We start from the raw sequence: 23,329 nt of genomic DNA, 5'->3' as shown, positions 1-23,329 counted from the left end.
CCTAAAAAGCTGCTTCTTACTGAAAACAGAATCTGTTTAGACCAGATCATTTCTTTACTTGCCAATTTTGTGCATCCAGCATTATTCCCATAATGCTTGTTGCTTCTGAGAAAATTCCTAAAGACAAGCTAGAATTTAAATTGAAGTTTCAAATAATTTGAGTTTAAATGAAGAGAACCAGGCAAATTTACACTTCATCATGAAAAGCTGCAGCAAAATCATGCTCGAAATTTACTTTACTTATCTCCCAGGTAGATGGTTGCTGTGAGTCAGCCAGAGCACTTGTACTAAATGTGAGAATGGAGCTGACTCAGACAAGTGATTGGCATCATTTTATGGGATGTCACCAACTGCAGCTTCTATAAATGTCAGTTTTTCCTCTATCTTGGTCAGATGTTAATTTTCATTGCAATTTTGACTGAACATAGAAGAATTCTTTTTTTCTTTTCTTTTTTTGGCTTTTGGTAAGTTCCCTGGATCACTTATGATCATTATTTTTTTAATGGAAAGGATGGTGGATCCCCAAGCAGAATCTAATTTCTCTGAATTGCATGCCCTTGAGGTGGTAGCATAGACATGGTACCACTCACTGTACCACTCCAGTGTTTGTGCATTTTGGAAGAACAGTGTGGTCCTGTAACAGGGTTTGGGATTTCTCTCCTCCTTCTCTGGACATTAATTTGGAAGGAATTTTGGAAAGAATTCATTGCAGTGATTTTGGTCAATTCCTTTGTTTCACTGGTAGTAATTGAGAGATGAGGAGTTTCTAGTGGCATTTCTGTATAACTTTAAGAAATTTCAGACTTTTGTAATAATATTTTTTTCTGTTTTTCTAAACATGCTAAGTTAAAAGCAGACCAAACATTTCCTAGTTTTCTGGGCTTCTAAATGTCTTCTGTACTGGATGTTGTTTGAATTGTGTTGTTTTGCCTGAGCTGCCTTGTTTGTTCTGGTGTTTGTGATTCATTTGAATGTGCACCAGCCAGCACTCGAGTAATGGAAAACCTAAAGTAAATAAGTGATAGTGCCTGCTAGAGAATCAAAAGGTTCTACAGTGAGCTGTGGTGCTCTTTAGAACAATTTAAATATCTTTCTGTAAACAAACTGTTGAATGAAGAGTGGTTGAATGGAAGCTGAAAAGCTTGAATCATTCAAGTTTGGGACATTGAAAGTCTAGACTAAATTTAATTGTTATTACTTTGAAGTTCTTAAGTGGGATTGTAGGGCATTCTGAGAAGGGCTTTCTTTACCTTTGCCTAGGGTTTATAATTTAATCTAGGGTTTGGAGGATTAAACTGGGTTTATTCTCATTGCACCAGAGTTAGAGTTTCCTCCCATATATGGGAATTTTTTAAAGGTTAGTAGGTTGGATTTTTTTTTTTCCTTAAAGTGAAAGATGCATTAGATTTTAGATGCCAATTCTGTAATTAACAACAGGAAGTTTGTAAAATGACTGGATGTGGTTCTTGAAAGATTCTAAAATATTAATCATGTTCATCATATTGATGGTATGAGGTATTTTTATTTTAAACTGGAATAATTTTGGCTTCTGGGGCTTTTTTTTGTTTGTGGTGAGGGCTTCTGTTGTGTTTTGGGTTGGGTTTTTTTGTTTGGTTTTGGTTTTTTGTTTTTTTTTTCCTTAAGTGTGCCCCAGAAGCTAGAACTGTCTTACAGGACAGTAAGAACGAGGCAGGTAGGTACATTAGAATTGATCCTTTCATAGTGTTTGATAAATTTTGAAAGAAAATGGGTCAGACTGTAATATTATACTGTAAAGAAAGTGAAATATGAGATAACTAAAAAAAAAGGTATATCTGTTTGTACCATATGTATTTCTGCTACATCCTGAAGCTGTGCACTTTCTTTCTGAGCTGTATGAGATAAGTTCGTGTGAATCTTACACTCCATCATCACAAACTTGACCTCTTCTGTGTTGCGTAATTGTTGTAATACAGTTCACATGTGGTCAGTGTGGGGATCCTCGAGTTTTGCCTGCCATAAACCTTGGTTTTGTTTTTTTTTTGACAATTCATTTCCTGTTGATTCAAATTCTTTGTTTGTTTGTTGTTTTTAACATTCTGCCAAAGGCTGTTACTTGAAATTGTTGTCTGGCAGCACAGGACTGAAGCCTGTCAGAGCCTGGACTCCTGGCACCTTTCATTGCTCAGCCACCAGTTTACATGAAGTTTAGGGGAATTTAATGGAGGCTTCAAACCTCTTAAAAATTTGGCTGATACTGTCAAAAGTTATGGGGCAGGTTGCATGTTCACACTTAAGTTACCATACAAGAAATCTAAGAAGGTTGTTTAACAGATTCCTGACCTTGCCCTATATTTGCTTTTGGTTATGGACGAATCTCCCTGAATGTGTTTTTGCAGCTTTGCTTTGTACCCAGGGAACTCCCTGTGGTGCCTCTGGTTTTGCTAGAGCCATACTGATTTCATTAAAATGTGGGCATCAGAATGGCATCCTAGAGTTGTCCTGCCTCGTGTGCAAATGCTTTACTGCATGGTTGCTACCCTTTCAGAAAGGCTGTTGTGCAAGAAAACCACGCTGATTTCCTTTAGCATTATTTAACTGGCAGTTTGTGGGTAGCAAGTGGGAAACAGTAGATAAAGATTTTGTTCTTGCTGACTTTCTGACCAGTGAACCACATGAAATTTTGTAAAGCTAGAGGTGAGAAAAAACCCAGTGCATTTCAGTCTCGTTATTTGGTTACAGCTGTAAAGGGTAATGTTCATTTATCACTTCCTTCTAGAAGCTTTCTGTAACTGCACGAGCTATTCCTGCAATTCAGTGACATGTGCATCACAAAGGCTTGAAAATTGGAATGGATCGGAAACTCCTGTTATTTCAAATTATGTAGTTGTAAACTGGCTGCAGGCCTTTGAGGTTGAAAGACTAAGCATTGATTTCAACATACTGCTGGGTTATATCACAGAGAGATAAAAGTTGATTTTACATGAAGTGGAAACTTAGATACGCTAGTATGGAACTCAGTAAGCCCACAGTGAATATCCGTTGTCTGTTCACAGATCATATCGTAAAGCAATTTATTTGTATCAGTGTCCTGTCACATCATGTAGGATCAATCTTTGCTTAAATAGAGAATACTTATTAAGGAAAACTGCTGCAGACCTGAGCTTGCATTCTAGCTGTGATATCTCTGTGTGCCAATAACCACATGTTTTATCTGGTTTTCTTCCCAGTTCATGAACATGCCTAGTGAGTAACACATGAAAACCAAATATAACAAGGGTTGATACATTTGGCCAACTTACAGATTATAAGGATCTCATTATTTTTTCCTACTTCCTGCCGTTGTTTTTTTATTTGAAATGTATCTATCTATTTTTTCTTTAGCAGCCTAGGCAAGATTCTTTCCCATTTCATCTGCAAATTAGCCTTTCTATGGGTATGGCTATGGCTATGTGGAATGATGAACTTGGTTGTTATTTATTTATTTTTGTGGTAGCTTTTTTACTTGGCTCTTGAAGGAAGTGACATAGTTATTTTTTTTTTAATTTTCTTTGTACATCGAGGAAGGTGAGGGTTACATTCTATAGGGGCGGAAAAAAGAAGGATGTCAGAAATGCATCACTTACCACTATCAATGAAACTTTTATTAACTAAATGTTCTGTATGGCTTCTTGCCCATGTAATATATAAAAATCAGAGAGATTCTCCTAAGTCATTATTACTGGTTATCAAAAATACTTATGTTTCCATTTACAGTGAAGCCTGAAGAAGAATTGGCTGACAAGTCTCAATATGCAAAGAAAACTTGGTTATTCAGTTATATTTCCCTACATTTGCATGTTTGCACTGGTGTGCTGAAGAGTTGCTTTTATCAATCCAATCCATATTTAAAATTGCCTTCATATATGCAAAGTATGAGTCCCATAGCAGCATTCCTGTTGACATTCTTGTAAGGTCTGCCCAGGGTTTGTAGCATCACAGAGCAGTTTGGGTTAAAAGGGATTTTAAAGATCATCTAATTGCACCCCTCTGCCATGGGGGTGCACCTCCCACTAGAGCAGGTTTGGTCAGTGTCCCCCCGTCTGGCCTTGAACACTTCCAGCATCTTCTGGATTTGCTGCAGTATGAAAGATGCCGTCTGCAGAACTCCTGGGAGAGGAGAGCTCCTGTTGAGCAAAGCCTGTGCTTTGCCTCCTCCTGTACCATTAACCTGGTTTCTCTTGATGTGATGTCTTGCTGCAAGTGCTGTTCACCACTCAGTCAGGATTTAAACTGTCTGAGCAGGAACTGAGCAGCTGGGCTGCCACTGCAGATGGTGACTCATCTTGCCTCCCTTAGGAGGAATGAACCTCCCCGCTCCAAACTTCTTGTGTGTGTTTTTAATAATTCACAACTTTTTCTGCTGGAGACCAGTAACAGCCTGCTCACCTGTCTAGAAGGGATTGAACCAGTATCAGTTTTGCCTGCAAGTGGATGTCCTTTGGCTGCATTTACAATCATGTGTAATGAGTAGGAAAATGACTCTGACTGCCTTGCTTTACTTTATATTCCTGAATCTTCTGGTTTTTGTCTCTAATCTTCAGGCTCAGACAATAAATGAGGTTTAACTGTGGATCGTAACACTGAGCTGATTAGGTGCAGATCTGTGGATCGAACATTGAGCTGTCAGAAGGGAGCCATGCTGCCCAAGATGAAGTGGTGTCTTGCTAGATCTTCATCAGACAAACCACGTCATCTTGTTTTTCTAGATCCCAGCGGTCCCTGGGTGCTGTCCTGTGTGTTCCATGAAGGGGAGAATGCAGGGGCAGCATCCACACCATTGTAAGTGCAGCCCTGGCACCAGGCAGGAGTTGGGACTCCAGTCAGCTGCAGATTTGGTGTGACTCTCCCCCAGTCACCCTCTTGTGGGTTGGTGCTGTGGGATTGTGGGCCCCTCTTTCCAAAGGGTCACCTGCATCACCTGCTGCAGGAACTGGTGGGACTGTGCCCAGGTAGCCCTTGTGCAGTGTAGGTGCTGGCAGAGGGGGATGAACTCAGGGCAGCGTTACCCATCACTGAGCCTCCTCACAACAGCTCCTTGATTGCCCATTTCCCATAAATTGCAGATGCTGTCAGAGAATCTCCTGGCTCTTTTCTTGGCAGTGTTGTTGCAAGAAAGCATTTTTAGTAGCTGCTCTTCACCATCAAAATGATTATTCTGCCATGAATCAGAACTGACTTAAGTGCAGGTGAAGGATGACTCCCTGAGCCGAGGTGTCTCTGCCAGACCCCAAAAGCACAAAAAGTTAAGCTTTCTGCCCGTGAGCTGTCCTGAGCTGCCTTGTACCATCTCCATGTCCCGGAGCGGGGTTTGCCACAGCTGATAGCAGCCTGTCCTGACAGCCTGCAAAAGGTGGAGGGAAGGAAACACCATTCTGAAATCCCACTCCCTACAGAGAGCGCTGGTAACTTATCTCTTGGGAGCCAGGACTTTCCAGGGCTGCTCTTTGGGGTACAGGAAAACTCATCATTTTTTTTCGAGCCCATTTTTTTTCATTCCCTGGTTCACCATTCATGTAAATTACCTTTTAAGTGGTGTTTACATTTACAGCTTTAAAAATGTGGGAAAGGCTTTGTTGTGGCAGGCTGTAATACAGTGCAAGTAACTATTTCAGAGCTGGCCTTGCATTGCCTCTTGCCCTCTCTTCTGTCATCAGCTCCCTCCTGTGTTTTGTGAAGTTTTTCTTCAATGCTGAGAGTGTCACAGCAAAAAGTGAGCTCATATAGAGCTCAAATTACTGTTGAACCAGTTCAAGTCTGTTGAATGGAAACCTTCCTTCTCCAAACCCTTTTGCACTCCTTTTACTTGAGTCATAAAACTTCTTCTGTTTGAACTTAGTGAAAACAAACTCCAAACCCTTTCTGTTCTAGTTACAAAACCCTTTGGTTCCTTTCCCTGGTTTTGTTTCTCATTATCTACTGAACCCCTGCTGGAGTAATGTCTTGGGGTAAAAAGACACTGCTTCTTAGTTGAACAATTTAAATTTTTCATCAAGGGAGATGTATAACCAAACTCTTCTTGAAATGAGTTAGCAATCCATTCTACTCCAGCTCCAAGTAGGAAGTGTGGGTCATTTCAAAATCCAGGAGAATTCAGACACGATAGGGTAGGTATGTATGTGATAGTACTTCATCAGTTGTGGACATAAAGAAAAGCTTCCGGCTGGTTCTGGCAAAAGCTGCCATAAATGTATGACTTTGGAGGGGGGGTGTGGGGGGTGTGTGTGCATCTGAGCTCATGAGGCAAGGGTGAATTTTTGCATGTTATGCTGAGTGGTGGTGTGTGAGCATCAGCCCATATTTACAAAACTGTGGTACGTGTCTTTTCCATTTGTAAAATTCTTTTCCTGAGGCAGAGTTGTGCCAGGTTCTATTGCTGACCTTGTTAAGTAAATTTCCTCTCTCCTTCTGTGTTCTAGTTCTGCTTTTTAGGTTTCTGTGCTGTTGGCTAATCTGTTTGTGATGCTTAAGGGGATCTGTGTTGCACAGTGAATCATGTGAAGAAAAAAATAAATTGTATATACTTTTGAGTTTTTCTCTGAACTCCTTATGTTGCTTTTGTTTTTTTTGAGATGGGTGATACTAAGTTACTATGGTAGGGTGTGGACAGCTTTTTCAAGTTATCAGTCTTGCATTTATTCAGAAAGACCTTTGCTATCTTCTGCTGTCAGAATTTAAAAAAACCCACTATCACTGCAAAATCATTTGGGTGTGGATTCTCTCCACTTGCTTTGTTTGACTTTCACAAGGATCTGTACACATCTAAAAACATTTAATGAGAACTAGTAAGATATTTCAGCCCTGCAGACTTGTTTCTCTGTAAGCATTCAGCCAACGTCATTGAGATCAATGGTTTCCTGTGTTTTATTTGCACAGCAGTTTCAGCTGATCCTGTAATCTCACATTTCTTTTTATAACTATTTTATAAGGAGAAGGACCCAGTTAAACTAGTTCAGGTTTCTCTGTTGCAGTGTTCTAATGCTTGCTCTCATTGTAACAAGTCTGTCTTGGCTGTCCATCTGCTGTTCTTCCCAAACCTCTGCCGTGTGTCCGTGGCACACCTGCAGTTGTGCCAAAAGCTCTGCAGTCACTTAGGCAGCTGTATCTTTTTGACCATCTTTGCCTCCTGTATCCAGATGTGTACACAAAAGTGCACAATCCAATGTTTGCTTGGTATTTTTGAGCCAACACAGGCTGAGATTACAAGGTGGTTCCACCTCTCTGTGCAGGACTGCTCTAGGCACTGAAACCTCCCAAGCCGGAGCTGTGTGTCCCTCACATCCTGGGGACAGAGCAGGGCTGGTGCAGGGACACGGAAGAGAGAGTGCAGTGGGAGAGTGGGTGGCAGCTGCTGTGGGGTCATTAGGACAGCTTGTGCTATCTGATATAGGGAGCCAGGTGGTTTCTGTTGTTGCCTGTAAGGGTGGGGATAAAAGGTGGGCAGGAAATAGGGGCCATGCTATGCTTGCATCCATTGCCACAGTGCAGGTAGCTCAGCTGTAGCAAGAAGACCTTAGCTTGTGGGGCCTTGTGCCTCGAATATTTGCTATCCACTTCTCCAGACCAGAAAAATACAGGTGAGCAGAGCCTGAAGGCTTTCTTCAAGACCTAAGGCTGAGGTGACTGTGATCCTGCTCTGGGTGCCTGGTGAGTGCTAAAGCTGTACCACTGTGGTCTTCTCTGCTCTGCTGCTGAGCTGGTGGTGCCAGGAGGTGTCTGGGAGCATCCACTACGTTTGTGCCTTTGTCTCCATGCAGGAATCCTGCCATTATTGTGGTACTGGAGTGAGGTCAGGGGAGGGTTCCTCAGCATCTCAGTTGGGGTGATAAGACTTAGGTGCTCACTGTGAATTCAGGATTGGCAAAAACATGTTGTACAGCAGAATGGCTTGCTTTGTCCATGTTACTATAACTTCTAAGTATTTTGTTGAATGTATGAATGAGGATAGGTCTTTAGGATTCTGCAGTTCAAAACAATAATTTTAACTGGACTAGAAATACATAAAAGTCATAGTGAAAAATATTATTTGTAAATTAATTCTAAATAAATGTGTAGTTTAGCCATAGAGAAATAATTCAGTTTAGCAGCCTTCCTTACCTGCCCCATTCTAAGCAGCTTCAGGCTTCCTCCTCCGTTACCTCTTGAAATTTACTGGTTAAGAGGTCAGAACCAGTGTTCTTTTTTTTTTTTTTTGAAACAAGAAAAATGTCTCTGTAATCTTTCAAATTGAGAGGCATTTTCTTGATTTTTATTACATTCAATGAATTCTGCAACTAGCTATTTTAATTCAATAAAGTTATTCCAAAGCTGAGAAAGTGATGAAAAGTCATGAATGTGATTAAAATAAAAGAAGACAGCTCTAGTAGTTCTAAAATCTGGAATCAGGACCAAAAATAATCAATTTGTGAACTTGAGATAATAATTACTTTCATAAATTTAATCTTTTTAAACAAGATGTTTGTTCCACTTTGTGCCCAGCCTGCTTCAGGGGGTTTTATCTAAGTAAATAAAATCAGTTTCGCTTTGATGCTTTTGTGAACCTATTCTGCCTTAGCTTACCTCTCTTAATGCAACATTGATAGGAATATCAGCTGAAAGTGTGTTCATTTAGAACATCAGAACTGAGTCATTTTCCATGTGTAATGAAGAATTTGGGTAAGTGTGTGTTGTATGTGACTAATTAGTGGTGCAGTTTATCTGCCTCTTCAGCAAACAAAAGGCTCATGTTACAGCAACCCTTCAACAGAGAATAGCGATCAAGATTTCTGCTTAAATGATTTTCGTTTTTTAGCATCTATTCACTTCTAGAATACAAATCAACACCAGTGCATTCTCCTCTGTTACGTCTTGTTTGAATCCTTTTTCGCTGAAGAGAAAAAATGGAGGCATGGCATTATTTTGAGCCTGCATGTGTTTGGCTCTTGATGTGAAACAGTGAAACTCGCAGACTGCAAGCTTTCGATATGCAGACATTGCCCCTGGCTGTACAAGAAGGTATTTAGATGTGCAGATCATGAAGAAAATTTGTGGTCTTTTAAGGAAAGATTACACTGGGTAAAAATGAGTTTGAAAATTGAACCTAGCTATTATTTCCTTCTTAAATCTAATAGATGCCTGCATAAAGGGAATTGCTCATAAGAGGGAAGTCATAAAACTGGTTCGAATTAGATTTCAAAGGCAAGGGTTATGTTGGTCATTTAAAGCCTTGGATTTCTCACCACTACTAACCAAAGTCAATAAATAGCAGTCTAACACAAGGTTCTGGCCAAGTACTGTCAGCTGTGTAAAGGACCTTTTGCAAGTTAAAACTGAGTGATTTCAGATCAGATTTAGCATCTGTGGCTCGTGCTGGAGTAGTGCATGGGAGGAGATGGCTTGTTCTCACCAGCATGGGATGCTTGGAGAGCCCGCTGAAATGGAGCCATTCTTTTATTTATGCATGTTTTGACTTGACCTTCAGCTCCAAGCTGGAGAATGTAGGTCAGCTGCACCAGTGAGAATCTGAGTTCTGAAAGAAGATTGTCACTCCTGTCCCAGTGCCTCTTTCCTGTACCTTTTGGGCTTCATTAACAGTCTGCTTGCTGGCTCCCTTCGGCACAGAGACTATTAGCCATCTGACACTGGTTTGCCATGGGGCAGCATGTTTGCTCAGTAATGAAGGAAATGGGTCCCAAGTACGTTAGAAATTTCCAAGGCTGTTACAATTTCCCTACGACCACCATCTTTCCTGTTAATCTGAATATTTGATATCAACAAAAACACAGTAGACTAAATAACATTTTCAATTCCAGCTGGATGTGATTGCTTCCAGGATGCTGCCAGGCAGTATCATAAGACATTTCTATCTGAATACAAAACCTAACCGATGGGAGAGGGAAGAAGAGGTTGCTAATGAGATTATGAAGTAAAATATTGGCAAACAACATTCTCTGTCATGGAGACTAGGGAAGGAGAAGAACAATTTATGCGGAATAAATAGAGAGGTTTTTTTTTTACATATTAATTATGGATTAAAATTTGTAGTTTAAGCAGCGGGATTTAATTTCTTAGCTGAATCAGATTTTATAGTTGAAGTCTGGAATAGACTGCATTTGGGATAAATATTCAAAACATCATTATTGCAAGAATTTAAACCAGAAGTGGAAAGGGGAAAATGAATAGGGAGACATAAGAAGCAACTCTCTCTAAGGCTCTGAGACTAGGACTTGTGTATTCAGTGGAGGGTGTTGTTTTGGTTTTGTTGGGTTTTTTTTCAGTTAGTAATGCACACCTTCTCTTCTGAGAAGTCAAGGATCTCTGACAGACAACTAGGGTTACCAAATGAAAACATAACAGCTGTAGCACCCATCTTCTATTAAATCATTTCAACATCAAAGAGCTTTCACTGAGGATAAGTTTTCTTATGTTTCGGATGGTCCAAAGTCCATTTTGGTTCTTGAATTCTTCATAGGGCTGTCTGCTATGAAGCCATTTATTGCCTTGGTGCAGTGGGGACTTTTTACTTAGAAAACATTTGCACAATAGTGGTGCCTATTAAACATAAAATACTTCTGATATATCCACTGGAAAGGATATCCATGAATAAAAAATGAACCACTTAAATCAATACTATTACTTTTCATTCTCTGCTTTCTTACTCTTGCCTGTTGCTTTTATTCTCTTTATTAGCTTTCCATGATGGTGAAGTTTTCTTCTCAAAAGAGGCAATGTGGCCCTGTTATTCTCCATTGCTTTGTTTCATTTGCAGCTCACACAGTAACGTGTAGGGATGTTTGAAGTTAAAATTTCAGAATTGTTCATGCAGGTATTTTGTCTTTAAAACATAATTATTTTTCTCCCCCTTGCTACTACTTGGGGTTTTTTGTCGTATCATCTCTTCAATTTTACTGCTTTTTATTATTTCCTTTTATGGTCTCTTACATAGTCTGTGAATACAAAGTGAATTGATGGCTTCTGAATCAGGGGCTATTACAGAATTTTCCTGATTAGATGAGGTCTCTTTGCTTTAACTCAAATAAATCTTAAATAATCCAAAGCACTTTAAGTGGAAGTATAGTTTTAATAAAACTTATGCTGTGTTAAATTCCTGGAGATTTTTGTCTTCCTAACAGCAGTCCTCATCAGGGTTATTAATGTAGAGTTATTAAGTTTCAGATATTCACTAAAGCCAAGTTTCATTCACCTCTCTTCAGTTTTCTTTTAGTGTTTTAAAAAATAGCATTATTAGATCTTTGTCACATCTGGACTTGTCTCTTACGTGTGGAGGATAGAGGTGATTCACTGTCTTAGTTTCAAAGTCCCAAATTTTATGTGAAGTACAGTGGGCAGTGTTCACTGCAGCTGACAGACCTTCCCCAGGGGATGGCTGGTTCAGTAATAACAGAGGAATGAAGATGGTAACGAGAGTCACCGGGCTCAAGGAATGGGCAGGTGTTAATGCTGGGTAGAGGATAGCAAAGAGAATAATGGCCAGGTAGTGAGAGCGACCCTCCAGCACTGACTTCTATTCAGACTAATTTTGTTCCCCTATTCTTTTTGTGATCACAGAACTTCATTCTAATTTAGTATATTCTCTTCCCCATAGTTATTAGCTTGGAGATGGTCACTGCTGCTGGTGACAATGAGCCCATGTCCTGTATGAAGTCAGGGGAGGCTGCACTTTGTTGCTGTTGTGCCCAGGCCCATTTATAAAGTTTGAGAGCATGCAGCAGCAGTGTGTGCATTTTATGGTGATGACAGAGCATCTTAGGCTTTAAATACACTTTATTTCTAGTACCCTGACAGGGTTTTCATGCAGCTTGATGCTGTGTCTAAGGTTTACCTCAGCATTTTCATTATAAGCCCCTGATTTCCAGGTATGGTGCTCTGCTGCTGCCTGGTTAGAGAGGACTTGGTAGGAAAGGATTTTGTCAAGATTGAGAAAGGGAAGATTTTCAACCCCTTCTAAAGTTATGTAGAATAAAAATATTGAAATGGAAGAAAGCCTCCGTGTTTGTGATTAAAATGGTCTTGGACGGAGTTTGAGGTGTTTGGAATAAGAGGGAAGTCTGTAGTAGAGTGAAAACATGGAGGGGGTTAAAGGTAGAGAGGGACAGTATTTTTCATTAGGTGAGGACTGAAGTTGTTGGCACTGAGCTGGAGTAGTAAACACAAATGTTAGCAAGGCTCCTGCAGTGAGCAGGGCCTGGAGTGACTATAATGCTATTCTGCTGGAGTTCACCACCCCTGTGTGCTGGGAGCTGTTCCAGCCACAGGATCTGCCTGCAGAGCTGTTTCTCTGCATTGCATGAGAATCTGTCTGCATTAGATGGGATTGCTGATGACCTGCTGATCAGCTCACTTTATTTGGCTTGATGCTGGAATGGTGTCTTCTGTTTGTTGGGAATTGTCTCTAGTATGGAAGGGAAACTCTTGGATCTCTGCTGGTGGCATATTTGTGATTTGTAATAAACTTTTCTGTGACTGAACTGTGTGCTTGACTAAAATATAAGAGGAAGTTAATGGGACATCTGGCCTTTGTAAGGGTCAGACTTTCATTTTTACTTTCTTACTACAGTTTCATGAATTCTAAGTTAATCTGAGTTGAGTGACCTTTTGACTAGGGTAAAGGCCTATCTTGCCTTTCATTTTCTTTTCCAGATGTAAAAAGGTTTCATGTCATGGATCTGTGAAATTGTAATTTTATGTGGTATGTATGATGGTCATGCCTTGCTCATACACTCAGATCTAAACGCATAATAATTGGAGGCATTTTGTGATATTAATTAGTGGAAAAGGAAGACTTGAGTTACTCAGCTCTCAGTGAATGAAATCCTAGTCATTGTGTCGACAGACTTCCAGTGCTGGCCTCGTGGACTGTTGTAAGAATTCAGCAGTGTGCAGTAATATTCACTTCCAAAATAAAAGTCAGTTAAAATAAAAGTACTGTCTTTGCATGACTTCAATTCTAAATCATCTGTATTAAATTTTAATTTCATATTTTAATGTAAATTAAATGAACAGTTGATTTAGAACTAATAAAGAAAATGATATGTCAGATTTTTAGAGTGAGAAGGGATTCCTGGCACTAATGCCAAACAGGCTTACATGTTATTCAGCCTCCAACTTTAGTCTGCCTATCAGACTTTGTTTTTCACATATTTTCTTAATCGTTTGCACATTTGGAGAATGTTTTTTACAAGAAACACTGTAAAAATATCAAATAGAGGTGATTCATCAAGATCTGTTCTGATTATTTACAAAGGCAGTATGTGTGACTATGTATGCATATATGTATCTGTGTGTTTATGTATATGTTTTAAACCAGCAGGCCTTACCCACACACAGAATGTAATCACATTGTGTTTTCTTGGCCACATTTGTAGCCAAGAAATGCACTGTTTATTCCCCGTTTAAGTCCGTTTTTGGACCTGAAAGGAAAACAAATAGATGTAAGCAAGATTGACACATGGGATCATAAGGAATTCCAATACTCTCTGCCAGAGTTAGTGTCCTCTTTTTCCAATGAGGTAAAATTCATGAGTCTTCTGTTAAAGTAGGCAGGATCTGCTCATCTAGATGTGTAAGAATTGGTTAAATGCAGAAGGGTTTATTTTACAGGGCTCACATGGGACTTTTGTGGTCTACCTTGAGTTTCCTGTTCTGCCTAAATCCTCAAGTAAGTTGATTTCTGATTTGGATTTTTTAATTTTTTTTTTTAATGTTCACCTTCATGAAAAATAAGAAAGCTTAATCTCAGCTCTCCAGTGTGCCATCCATGAAGGTAAATTGGAATGTGTTAGTGGATGAACACCATGCTTCTGCTCCTGACTTTAGCCCTGGGCTGCCGTGACTGCCAGTCAGACTATAACTGTAAAAACCAGTCAGATGGGGAGAAACACTTTCAGAAACTGACACCTTCTGTGTATATTAATTTCCATATTGCTACCAGCTATAACAAGAAAGTGTTATAAATTCAGTTTATGAACCCCTGTTGTGTGTGTGTGTAGGCTTGCAAGGGGAGCTCTCCTGCAAGCTGACTACCAACACAGGTGCACGCTCCTACATACACAGTGCAAAGCACTGCAGAAAAGCTCTGGAAACTTGAAAAAACTCTGGTGTCCAATGAGAAGTCTTGTGCTGATTTAAACCTATATTTGATTTGAATTTATTTAAATAACTGTGAGAACATGTGCTACCAAAGCCACTTTTCTCAAGACCTAATTGCTTTTAAGTCTTGAAGAAATCATCTTGTGTATGCACGTCTGCAATTCTAAATAGCTTTAAGATAAATGTAGATTAATGAAATGTCTTGAGAGTACTTGCCTATACATGCACTTAACCTAAATGGATGAATAACTGATTATATGAGTGTTTCATTACAGAGAGAGAGAGAAGAGAGTGTAAAGTTTTTAATTTAAATGAAGAAGGCTGGGACCGACTTTCATACGTGTCCAAATTGTATTCACATGTCTACTTGCTAGGAGTCTGCCACTCATTTACAGTCTGATCTCATCCCTCTCCAACAGGAGCAGATGGGGATTCTTGAACTTGGCCCAAATTCCTAGAAAGTCTCTGCACTGACATTTTGTAAAGGTGTGAGAGGAACTGGAATTTGGATAGCAGAGGGTGCAGTAACAGAGAATGGTACAAGGATGAAGCAGCAACACTTCCCTGCACGTCATTCAACACTGCAGCAATGACTGTGAATATCGAATATTTCAGTGTGGCAGAATAAATGTTTCTCTCTTCCTGTCTAGGTGACATCTGACATGGATATTCTTTGCTCGATTGTTATGCTCCCCATCATCCCTCCTCTCCCCCCTCCCCCCCCCCCCCCCGAATTTAATTAGCTCCAAATTGTCATTCTTAATGACATTTCCAAATTGGAACACTTGAGTCTTTCCCTCCCTCCTCTCTCATTCATATTTGTATGGGAATTTTGGCTATTGTGTGGATATTTTGAGACTTGTGCTGAAGATGGGTCTGAAAGCCACATGCAGATATTTTTTATTCCTCTTTCTCTGGCACATGCCTGCCTATTTCCTTGTGGTCCTGGCATTGCTGCTCCCCTCTGGGGGAACCTGGGAAGGAGGGCTCAAATCCTAGGGGATTTTGAACATGACTGAACAAGAACATTTTGCTACCCATTTTTGTCTAGTGGAACAAACAGAGATGAGTGTGTGCATTATTGGAAATAAAATAGAGGGGAAAAATTTGGGTTGTTATATTTAGTTACAATAACTTTAACATTTTCCACATGGAAACATGATTCTGCCTTTTTTTAACAGGCAATTCTCCCTTGCAAGTCAGACTGGTAATCCCGTTTGCCCGCAGCTTTTCTGATTGAGTTCTTGTTTGCTTCATCAGGGGGTGGAGATTTTGTGAGCAGTTTTACAAGTTGATTTTTCATAATTGAAAGCAAAACATTAATGATAACAGTGAATGTTTGTAGTGGAGTAGCTTCTAAATACAAAATCCTATTGCTTCTCTCAAAACATTAAATATTCACACCAGGAAAAGTCTGGAAGCTCTTCTTGAAAATGTGTGACTTCAGCCTCTGTGCCAGCAGGATTTGTGTTAGAATGAAATTGCCATATTGTGTCTGACTACAGTTGTCTCTGTATTTATTAGGTGTCTACTTGCATAGTAGGCTTTTCAAAGGGAGAGCTGAGCACATCCTTTGTTCATTAGTAACATTATTTTAATATGTGGAAAACCCATGTCTCTGCATGTGTGTAAAATTGCACACTAAGCTGAATTACTGCTTTGCAAGTCATTTTCAGTTCTTGAACTTAAATGAGTTGCCCTTTTCCTTAAAGTTTCAGTTTATCAGTTATTTGTTCCACTGTTCCAACACAAAAGTCAGATACTGTTAATTCATGTATTTTAAGTCTCTGTGACTGGGTGACAGTATGTAACAGGAGATTGAAGCAGGAAAGGGAGTTACTGCTGGTGAGTGATTAGATGGATGCTACTTTTCAGTACCTAGCAAGAAAACTGGCAGATGTGTAGGCTTCAAACCTGGTATCTATTTAATTCAGGCTGTTGGAGTTACTATCTGTCATACCTAGCTCTGACAAGCATGGACCAATCTTGTGTGCATCTCTCAGTGTAGGAGCCCTTTGCTGTCTCTCACTGCTTCCTTCCTTCTTTGTTTTTCTCTGTGACAAAATAGCCAGCACTGAGAATGGATCATGTCAACCACCCTGCTGATATGAACATTCTGAGCCATCATCCTCAGAAATTCCACAACAGCTTCCAGGCCCCTCTGGCATCGGTGCAGTGCTGTGGTCTCCCCTTCAGGGTGCCCTATAAACCATGTGCAGTTTGTACCCAGCCCAAAGGCGCTCTGGTCCCTCAGGAAGCCCGATGCCATTTGGCACTGCTGTGCAGCTGAAAGCTACACCAGAGAAAATGCAAGGAATAGTCTGCCTTTCAAGCTAAATATTCAAGCAGCTGCTTTTGAGCAGCAAGCCTTGCCAGCTCCCTGGATGCAATGCATAATAGTATCCCTTGCTGTTCAGTCTCTTTCTGTGCAAGGAACAGACCTCAGCTGACATTTCTGGTCAAGCTTTTTACCCCCATTTTCAGGCCTGCACATGTGTTTGTGGTTTTCTTCTAAACTGCATGATACAGTTCCTATAGTGAATATTAATTTACTTCTTGTCTGACAAAGATCCTCTTGTCTGTTTTACAATAAGCATATGCTGACATCCACTCAATTCATCAAGTATTTGGCAGCATAATTATATATGAAGATTTGTTCAGACCATACACCTGCTGAAAGATCTGACCTACAGTATGTATGTGTCCCTGGGTTTTGATCTACTCAGCACTTGGAAGATAATACAAATATGGTTGAGGCATAACTATCAGTACTCAAAATCTGCAGTTTTTTATTTCAGTCTTAACAGTTTCATATTTTTCATATTTAGTTTACTTTATGAAAGTGAAAACCTATAGCCTACGCTTGCTAGTGCACAGATTTTGTAAAGAATTTAGAAAGGCATAAAAAATCTCAAGTGCTAAATTAAACTCCCTGTTTTGGTGACTGTGAGATTAATCACTCACTACTGAAAGCTTTCTGTCCCTCTTGGACAGACTGGGTCTTAAGGGAGATCTGGGATAAAGGAGACTCCTTGGATCCTAATCTTGTTGCTTTCTTCAATTGTAAACTGGGACCTAATAAGAAGAAATGGAAACCTTTCATGGAGCATAGGTTTTAGTAGCAGCTGGTGAGTTGTTAGACTTTCCTACTTCAGCCTTGGAAATCTCAGGGATGGCTGGCTATGGGCATTTCATCCGAGATTCAGGTAATGTGGCAGCTAACAGTTGTGCAGTTCTTGTACACCCACTCCTGCTTATGCTCTATGGGATTCAGCTTAAATGGCTTTGTATGCAAAAGTTCTGGATCCCACATGGTGCCACTTGCTTTTTGTGAGCCAGTTCTGCAGTAGGCATTGCTGGCTGGGTGTCTGGTTACCTTGAGAGGGAACAACATTCTGCTGTCTTTCACAGTGAATACTCCTGGAGAGTATCTCTGATCAGTCACCTGTTTTATTGTCTTGAGCTCTGCACATCTGCAACACTCGGCTTTTTTCTCTTCCCATTAACACAGATGCAGAACAGGTGGATGTTTTTATGAAATGGTTGTGACATCTGTGTAGGTGGTTGAAAACTGAGACCGAATCACATTCTTCAGTGCTCTTTGTCCATCTTTGCTGTTGTCACAGTCTGCATGTCACAGCACATGGATGAGCAACAGGCAACAATGGGAAGGGTACTGGGGCAGCCTTCTGACCTCTGAGGTCGGCCAACACACTTAGTATGTGATACAGTCACTTCTAGTGATAGAGGTGTTGAAGAGGTCAGTGTTACTCCAGCCTCTACATCCTTTTTTTCCCTGTGTTTGAACTTTTTAAGGAATAAGTGACTGACACACCAAATAAATCCAATAGATAGGGACGAGCTTGTAAATGAAATTAAAGGCAAGACTTCTGTAATCAATATAAGGACACATTGCTGTTTCCCCTTTCCATCAGCTGGGACAGAGCTGGCTGTTGCAGCAGCTGGATGCTCCTTGTACATGGGGAGCAGTTGTTTTTATAGCAGCTGCCAAAATGGGATGGTTGGGTCTTTGGGAGGGCATGAACTGGTGCAGGACACCTCTGGCTTAACTGGGACAACTGTGCTTGTCGCCTTTCCAAAAACAAGGGGACATGTGTTGGAGGAGAGTGGGAAAGTGCTGTGCATGGGCAGCTGTGAGAGTTTGAGCTCTGGGATGGAAACTTGCCAGTGCAGCTCCTGACCACAGTGGGCACAATGTCTATTGTGGGTCACAGGAGACAGCCTGCCTGTCACTTGTACAGAAAGTGACAGAGCCACTACAGATGCTTCATGTTTGGTACTTTTGCCTTTTCTTGGTGAATACAATTTACTGGGGATTTTTAATGCTAACATCCAAATTGTTTGATTTAGTGATTCTCTTGTTTCTAAGAAAATGCTTTGCAGGTCTCCATCTCATTTATGCCTTTATTCAAAGTGGTGATCCAAGCAGGAGGCTAATAATAGAATTTAACACTTGCTTTTGATTTGAGAACTGCATAAAGAATGGTGTCAAATTAAAATACTTAGCGTTTTGTGTGTTGCTCTTTGTAGTCTGCACCCTTTTTGTGACAAGTGGCATGAATTTTCTACAATTCTGGGAGAAAGCAAATGGCTATCTATTTCTAATTGCTAGTGGTTAGGAATGTGATATGTATGTAATGCAAGAGAGATGGATTAGACTCATTAATGACACAAAATGAAAATGTCAGAGTATAAAAATAAGCAACATAGTCATTGCATTTTTTATTACACTTTTGACTTGGGTTTTTCATAATTAAAAAAGGATCATACATACAAAAAGAAATCTTGTCCTGAAAAACAGAATATCTGAGAAGAAAAAAACCCTCTCAATTATTGCAATAAACTGAGTCCCAGGAGATTGGGGAGTATGAATTGTTTGAATAATTGCATAAAAAAAATATATAGTGGAAAAAATAGAAGCAACATATATTCTGGTTTAGAACCACAATGAGAAAACTGGGTTGCATCTCAAATGAGCACATGATTGTTTTCAGGACTGGCAGAAGCAGTGGAAACACTTCCAAACAGATCCTAGTGATTCCATGCCTGGAAGATGTGAAAGGAAATAAATGTTCTTATTATTGCATTACTTTCTTTAAATAAGCTGCAGTTCCTTGTTACAAGAATTGAGGCCTTGCTTTAATAATTTAAAACTTTTTTAAGGATCTGATGTCCAGACCCTTCTCCCTTTACCTTACCTCTGAAGTGTCATCAGTAGCTCTTAGTCCTGGATCCTTTTTTGCTGCTGAGAGCCATCCAAGTACTATTTTTGCAAAATGGCTTATTGAATGGCTTTCCCTGCCAGCTTCCCCTTTCTTTCCTCCACAGACTCTTTATCTCCAAATTTGTTGCCCAGGAGGTTTGGAATGCAGAGGAGCCACGAGCTCTCTGCTCCATGAGATTCTCTCCTGAGCCTGTGACTTTCTGGTGGGAAAACAGAGGGAAGGAGAGGTACATGCCCCTCTGCCATTGCAAGGGGATTTTATGACAAGCTTGTAAAAGCTGGGGAGGTCAGAACCAGACTTGGTCAGTGCAAGGCAGGAGACTCTCTAGTTACAGAGTGGCCTCTTCTGTATGGCAGTGGGAATATCTTCCGTCTCTCAGTGCCTGTCATGGAGATTGTGGTCTAAATGAGAGCATTGCAGGTTTTCTCATGAGCTCTGTGTTCTCCTCCAGAAGTGATAAAGATATCTCCTGCAGTGGAGATTTAAAAAAATCTATTGAACAGATTTTTAAATTTCTGCTATGTTTGACTCCTGCTCTAAAGAAATCATTAATCTACCTGCTTATATCTTCTGCTATCCCTGCGCTACTGAAGGCTCAGTTCTGCTCACATGGGAACTTAACCAGCCAGTTTGGTGTTCTGTATATTCATTAGCATTAAATGTCAATGCCTGAGGCTTAAAGTCAGATTAACAACTGGGTTTAAATCACATCTTGTTTTGGATTGAGATCAAGAATGAAAATTTTTGGCTCAAAAACTTCTTTGGCAGGAGGAGATTTCAGGGGTGTGTAGGTGTGCTACAGCTCACCCTGGGGCAGGGGAAGGGGTGAGGAGCCTCTTGAAGTTCCTTCCAGCCTGATTTTTTCCATGTTTCTGCAAAAATGTGATTACAGTGGTTGCTGGCTGTGCAAATTGCTGTAGATAAATTGCTTTTGGCAACTTGTGTATGTTTTATGGCTGTCTCCATCACTGTAGTTGATGCAGTCCTGTGGGAGCAGCGTTACAGGTGCATCCGTGCAGGTCTGCAGCATCGCGTGAGGCTTCCCGAGGCCATTGCTCTCACCAGTACTTCTGCATGTGTGAGTTTGTGGAGAGCTGCAGTAATAATATTGCCCACATTCCCTGAGGAATCAGATAAGCTGAGGAAGATAAATTGATTTTAGTAGATTGGCTCCAGTTCATGCCAGCTGAGAGTCTAACCTGATGCTATTTGTAGTTGTATTTTGTCTGATTGTGTGATCTCAATGTAAAAATTTGAAATCTTGAATACATAGGTCTAATTTTCCATGTACACCTAGTTTCTGAGCTCCTTAATTCATGATTCATAATCTGAGCTGCATATATAAGGTTGCCTTTATTTAAGACTGCAAATACTTAGGTATTAAAAAAAAAGAAATAAACCCCCAAACCAATCAAAAACCCCACAGTCCCTCGCTACCCCAAAAAACCACACAGAAAACAAAACAAAAAAAAATTGAAACATCAACCACAACAAAACTACCCCCCACAGAACCTGACAGTAAGAATATCAGGTTGATCACCTGAAAACAGAGTATTCTGAAACACTGTCTTGACATTTTCCATCTATTTAATACTGGGAACTTTCTGTTCCAATTTATTTTTAAACAAGTGCTCTGGGAACACAAATGAAAATGTTTCAAGTATTTCCACACAGATTTATTTTAGTAGAATTTATTCTGAAACTCATTTTTGTTGAAAAACATTACTGGGCCAGATTTATCCCTGGAGTAATTGCCCTTGATTTTAATAGGATTGCAGGAAGGGTAAATTTGGCTTGTGTTTAATTTATAACACAGGAAATATGTACAGCTACAGAGTATCTTTATCCAGGGCATGGTACACAAGGGGAAAACATGCATGGTTCTCTCAGTGCTTTGTTAATTTAATTGTAATAACAGATGCACCATTTCATTTATTTTACTGCTGGTACTGAGTTGCTAATCCAACTGTACCCCAGCTCTGGGGCCCATAAGAAACAGGGACCTGTTGGAGTGAATCCAGAGGCCCAGAGATGCTCAGGGGGCTGGAGCTCCTCTGCTGTGGAGACAGCTCAGAGAGTTGAGGTTGTTGAGCCTGAAGAAGGGAAGGCTCTGGGGACACCTTGGAGCCCCTTCTAATACCTGAAGTGGCTAAAGAGGGGCATAGGACAAGGTGGAATGGCTTTAGACTGAAGGAGGGCAGGTTTAGGTTAGGTATTAGGAAGAATATCTTTGCTGTGAGGGTGGTGAATTGCTGGAATAGGTTGCCCAGAGAAGTGGTTGCTGTTTCCATCCCTGGAAGTGTTCAAAGTCAGGGTAAACAGGGTTCTGAGCAACCTAGCCTAGTGGAAGGTGTCGCTGCCCATGGCAGGGGTGATGGAGCTAAATGATCTCTGAAGATGAAACTGAATGATGTATGAAGTTCCCTTCTAATTCAAACCTCTGTATGATAATCAAAGTGTACGTCTGTTTTCCCCAGCTACAACACTGAGTGAAAAGCCTCCGAGCTTCTTGAAATGTTAAGGAGCTTTGCAACTTCCCCCCCTCTCTCTCTCTGCCTCAATAATCTATGATTTTTGGTGATAGCACTTGGTTTTGAATCTGTGAAATGTCTTCCTTTCTGCTTAATACCAACACCTGTGTTTTATATTTCTGTGCTCAAAGACAGAAAAATGCCACAATAGAGACTTTCGTCCTCTTTTCGTCTTTTATTTTTTTTTATTCCCTCCTCTACTCCCTTTTTAGGTTACAGCATGCTCAGAGTTAATTTAAAAATGGATCTCTCTAAGAGGTGCAGTTTAGGTACAGTTATGTTCAGTGGCATTTGGTGTGTGTTCAAGAAATGCTTCCATTAAAGGCATTTCCTAAATTGGAAACCAGAGTAGTAAACTAGTGAGTGCTGCTTGTGTTTGGTGGCCTGGAAATAAAAGAAATATTTCTACGGGTATTTCCAGTGGTGCAGTTTAGATTGCTTTCAAACAGAAATTTATGCCTCTTCCTTAATCAGGACACACAGAAATGAGATGTTTCCAGCTGTGTTATGGGTAATGGTGTGTGGCCACATCTGTGGTTGGGGAGAGCAGTAATTCTGCTCAAGGGCTTCCTCTGCCTGTGTGGATGTGTGGGGTCCAGGAGGGCAGAGGCATCTCTCTCACTGTTGGACAGCTTCTGTGCACCAGTACAAACACCCCCAAAATGTGTTCATCCCATCCTCATATAAGTGTTGTCAGTCAGAGAGTCATGGAGGGCTTTGAGTTGGAAGAGACTGTTAAAGTTCACCTAGTCCAGCTGCCCTGCAGTGGGTAGTGACATCTTTCACTTGATTGTGTTGCTCAGAACTCCATCCAACCTGACTCTGAACACTTCCAGTGCCCAGTGGGGCATCCAGAGCTTCTGTGGGCAACCTGTGCCAGTGTCTCACCACCTTCATCATAAAACATTTCTTGGTGACTCTTCTATCCATTTCTTTAAACAGTTTGTCTTCCAGGTGTTAAGCCCTTTTCTCTTTTTGATTTTCCCAATCTTTGAGACTTTCCACAGTTGCTTAATGGTTTACTCACCTTCCTCCTGTACTGGGAGGAAGGGTCTTTTTTCACTCATGTGTAGTGGGTTAGGAGGGGGTTGTTCTTCAGTCTCTCTCAAGCTGCAGATCATGGGAGCACATTGCTCTCATTATGTAGATCACTACTTCAGACTGACAACATTAATGGCACTTGCAGTCTTTTTGTTATCTGGATAATTAATCCACAAGCTATAGCACACAATGTGGTGAATAATACAGGAAATTATTAAACCGAGTATTTTCCATGGGTTTGCGTCATATGTATGTGGAGCTGGAAGTAATGGGCATACTGGCATGGTGTAAAAAGCAGTGGCAGGTTGGATTTGTTCAGTATTGCTGCAGTATATGAAATCTAAGCTGCACTTTCTAACTCTTGATTTTTGAAGGGACCTCACCCATTGCTTTAAAAAAAGCAGT

General features: G+C 40.5%; 1 protein-coding gene across 5 annotated transcripts in view; it reads left to right on the top strand.

Moving 5' to 3' along the window:
* Positions 1 to 23,329, top strand: part of LOC131573615 (protein FAM107B) — a 59,181-nt gene that overhangs the window by 10,124 nt on the left and 25,728 nt on the right. For 2 of the 5 annotated variants that reach the window (XM_058827741.1, XM_058827739.1), the window contains one exon: positions 13,618 to 13,675. The exons of the other annotated variants lie outside the window; for them this stretch is intronic. The gene's annotated coding sequence lies outside the window, so the exon portion shown is untranslated. The remainder of the gene's footprint in view (positions 1 to 13,617; positions 13,676 to 23,329) is intronic. 5 annotated transcript variants of the gene reach the window in all.

This window comes from Poecile atricapillus, chromosome Z (assembly GCF_030490865.1).
Source record: "Poecile atricapillus isolate bPoeAtr1 chromosome Z, bPoeAtr1.hap1, whole genome shotgun sequence".
Lineage (NCBI taxonomy): Eukaryota > Metazoa > Chordata > Aves > Passeriformes > Paridae > Poecile > Poecile atricapillus.
The sequence above is the reverse complement of the archived record's forward strand: the minus strand, read 5'-3'. Positions and strand labels throughout refer to the sequence as shown.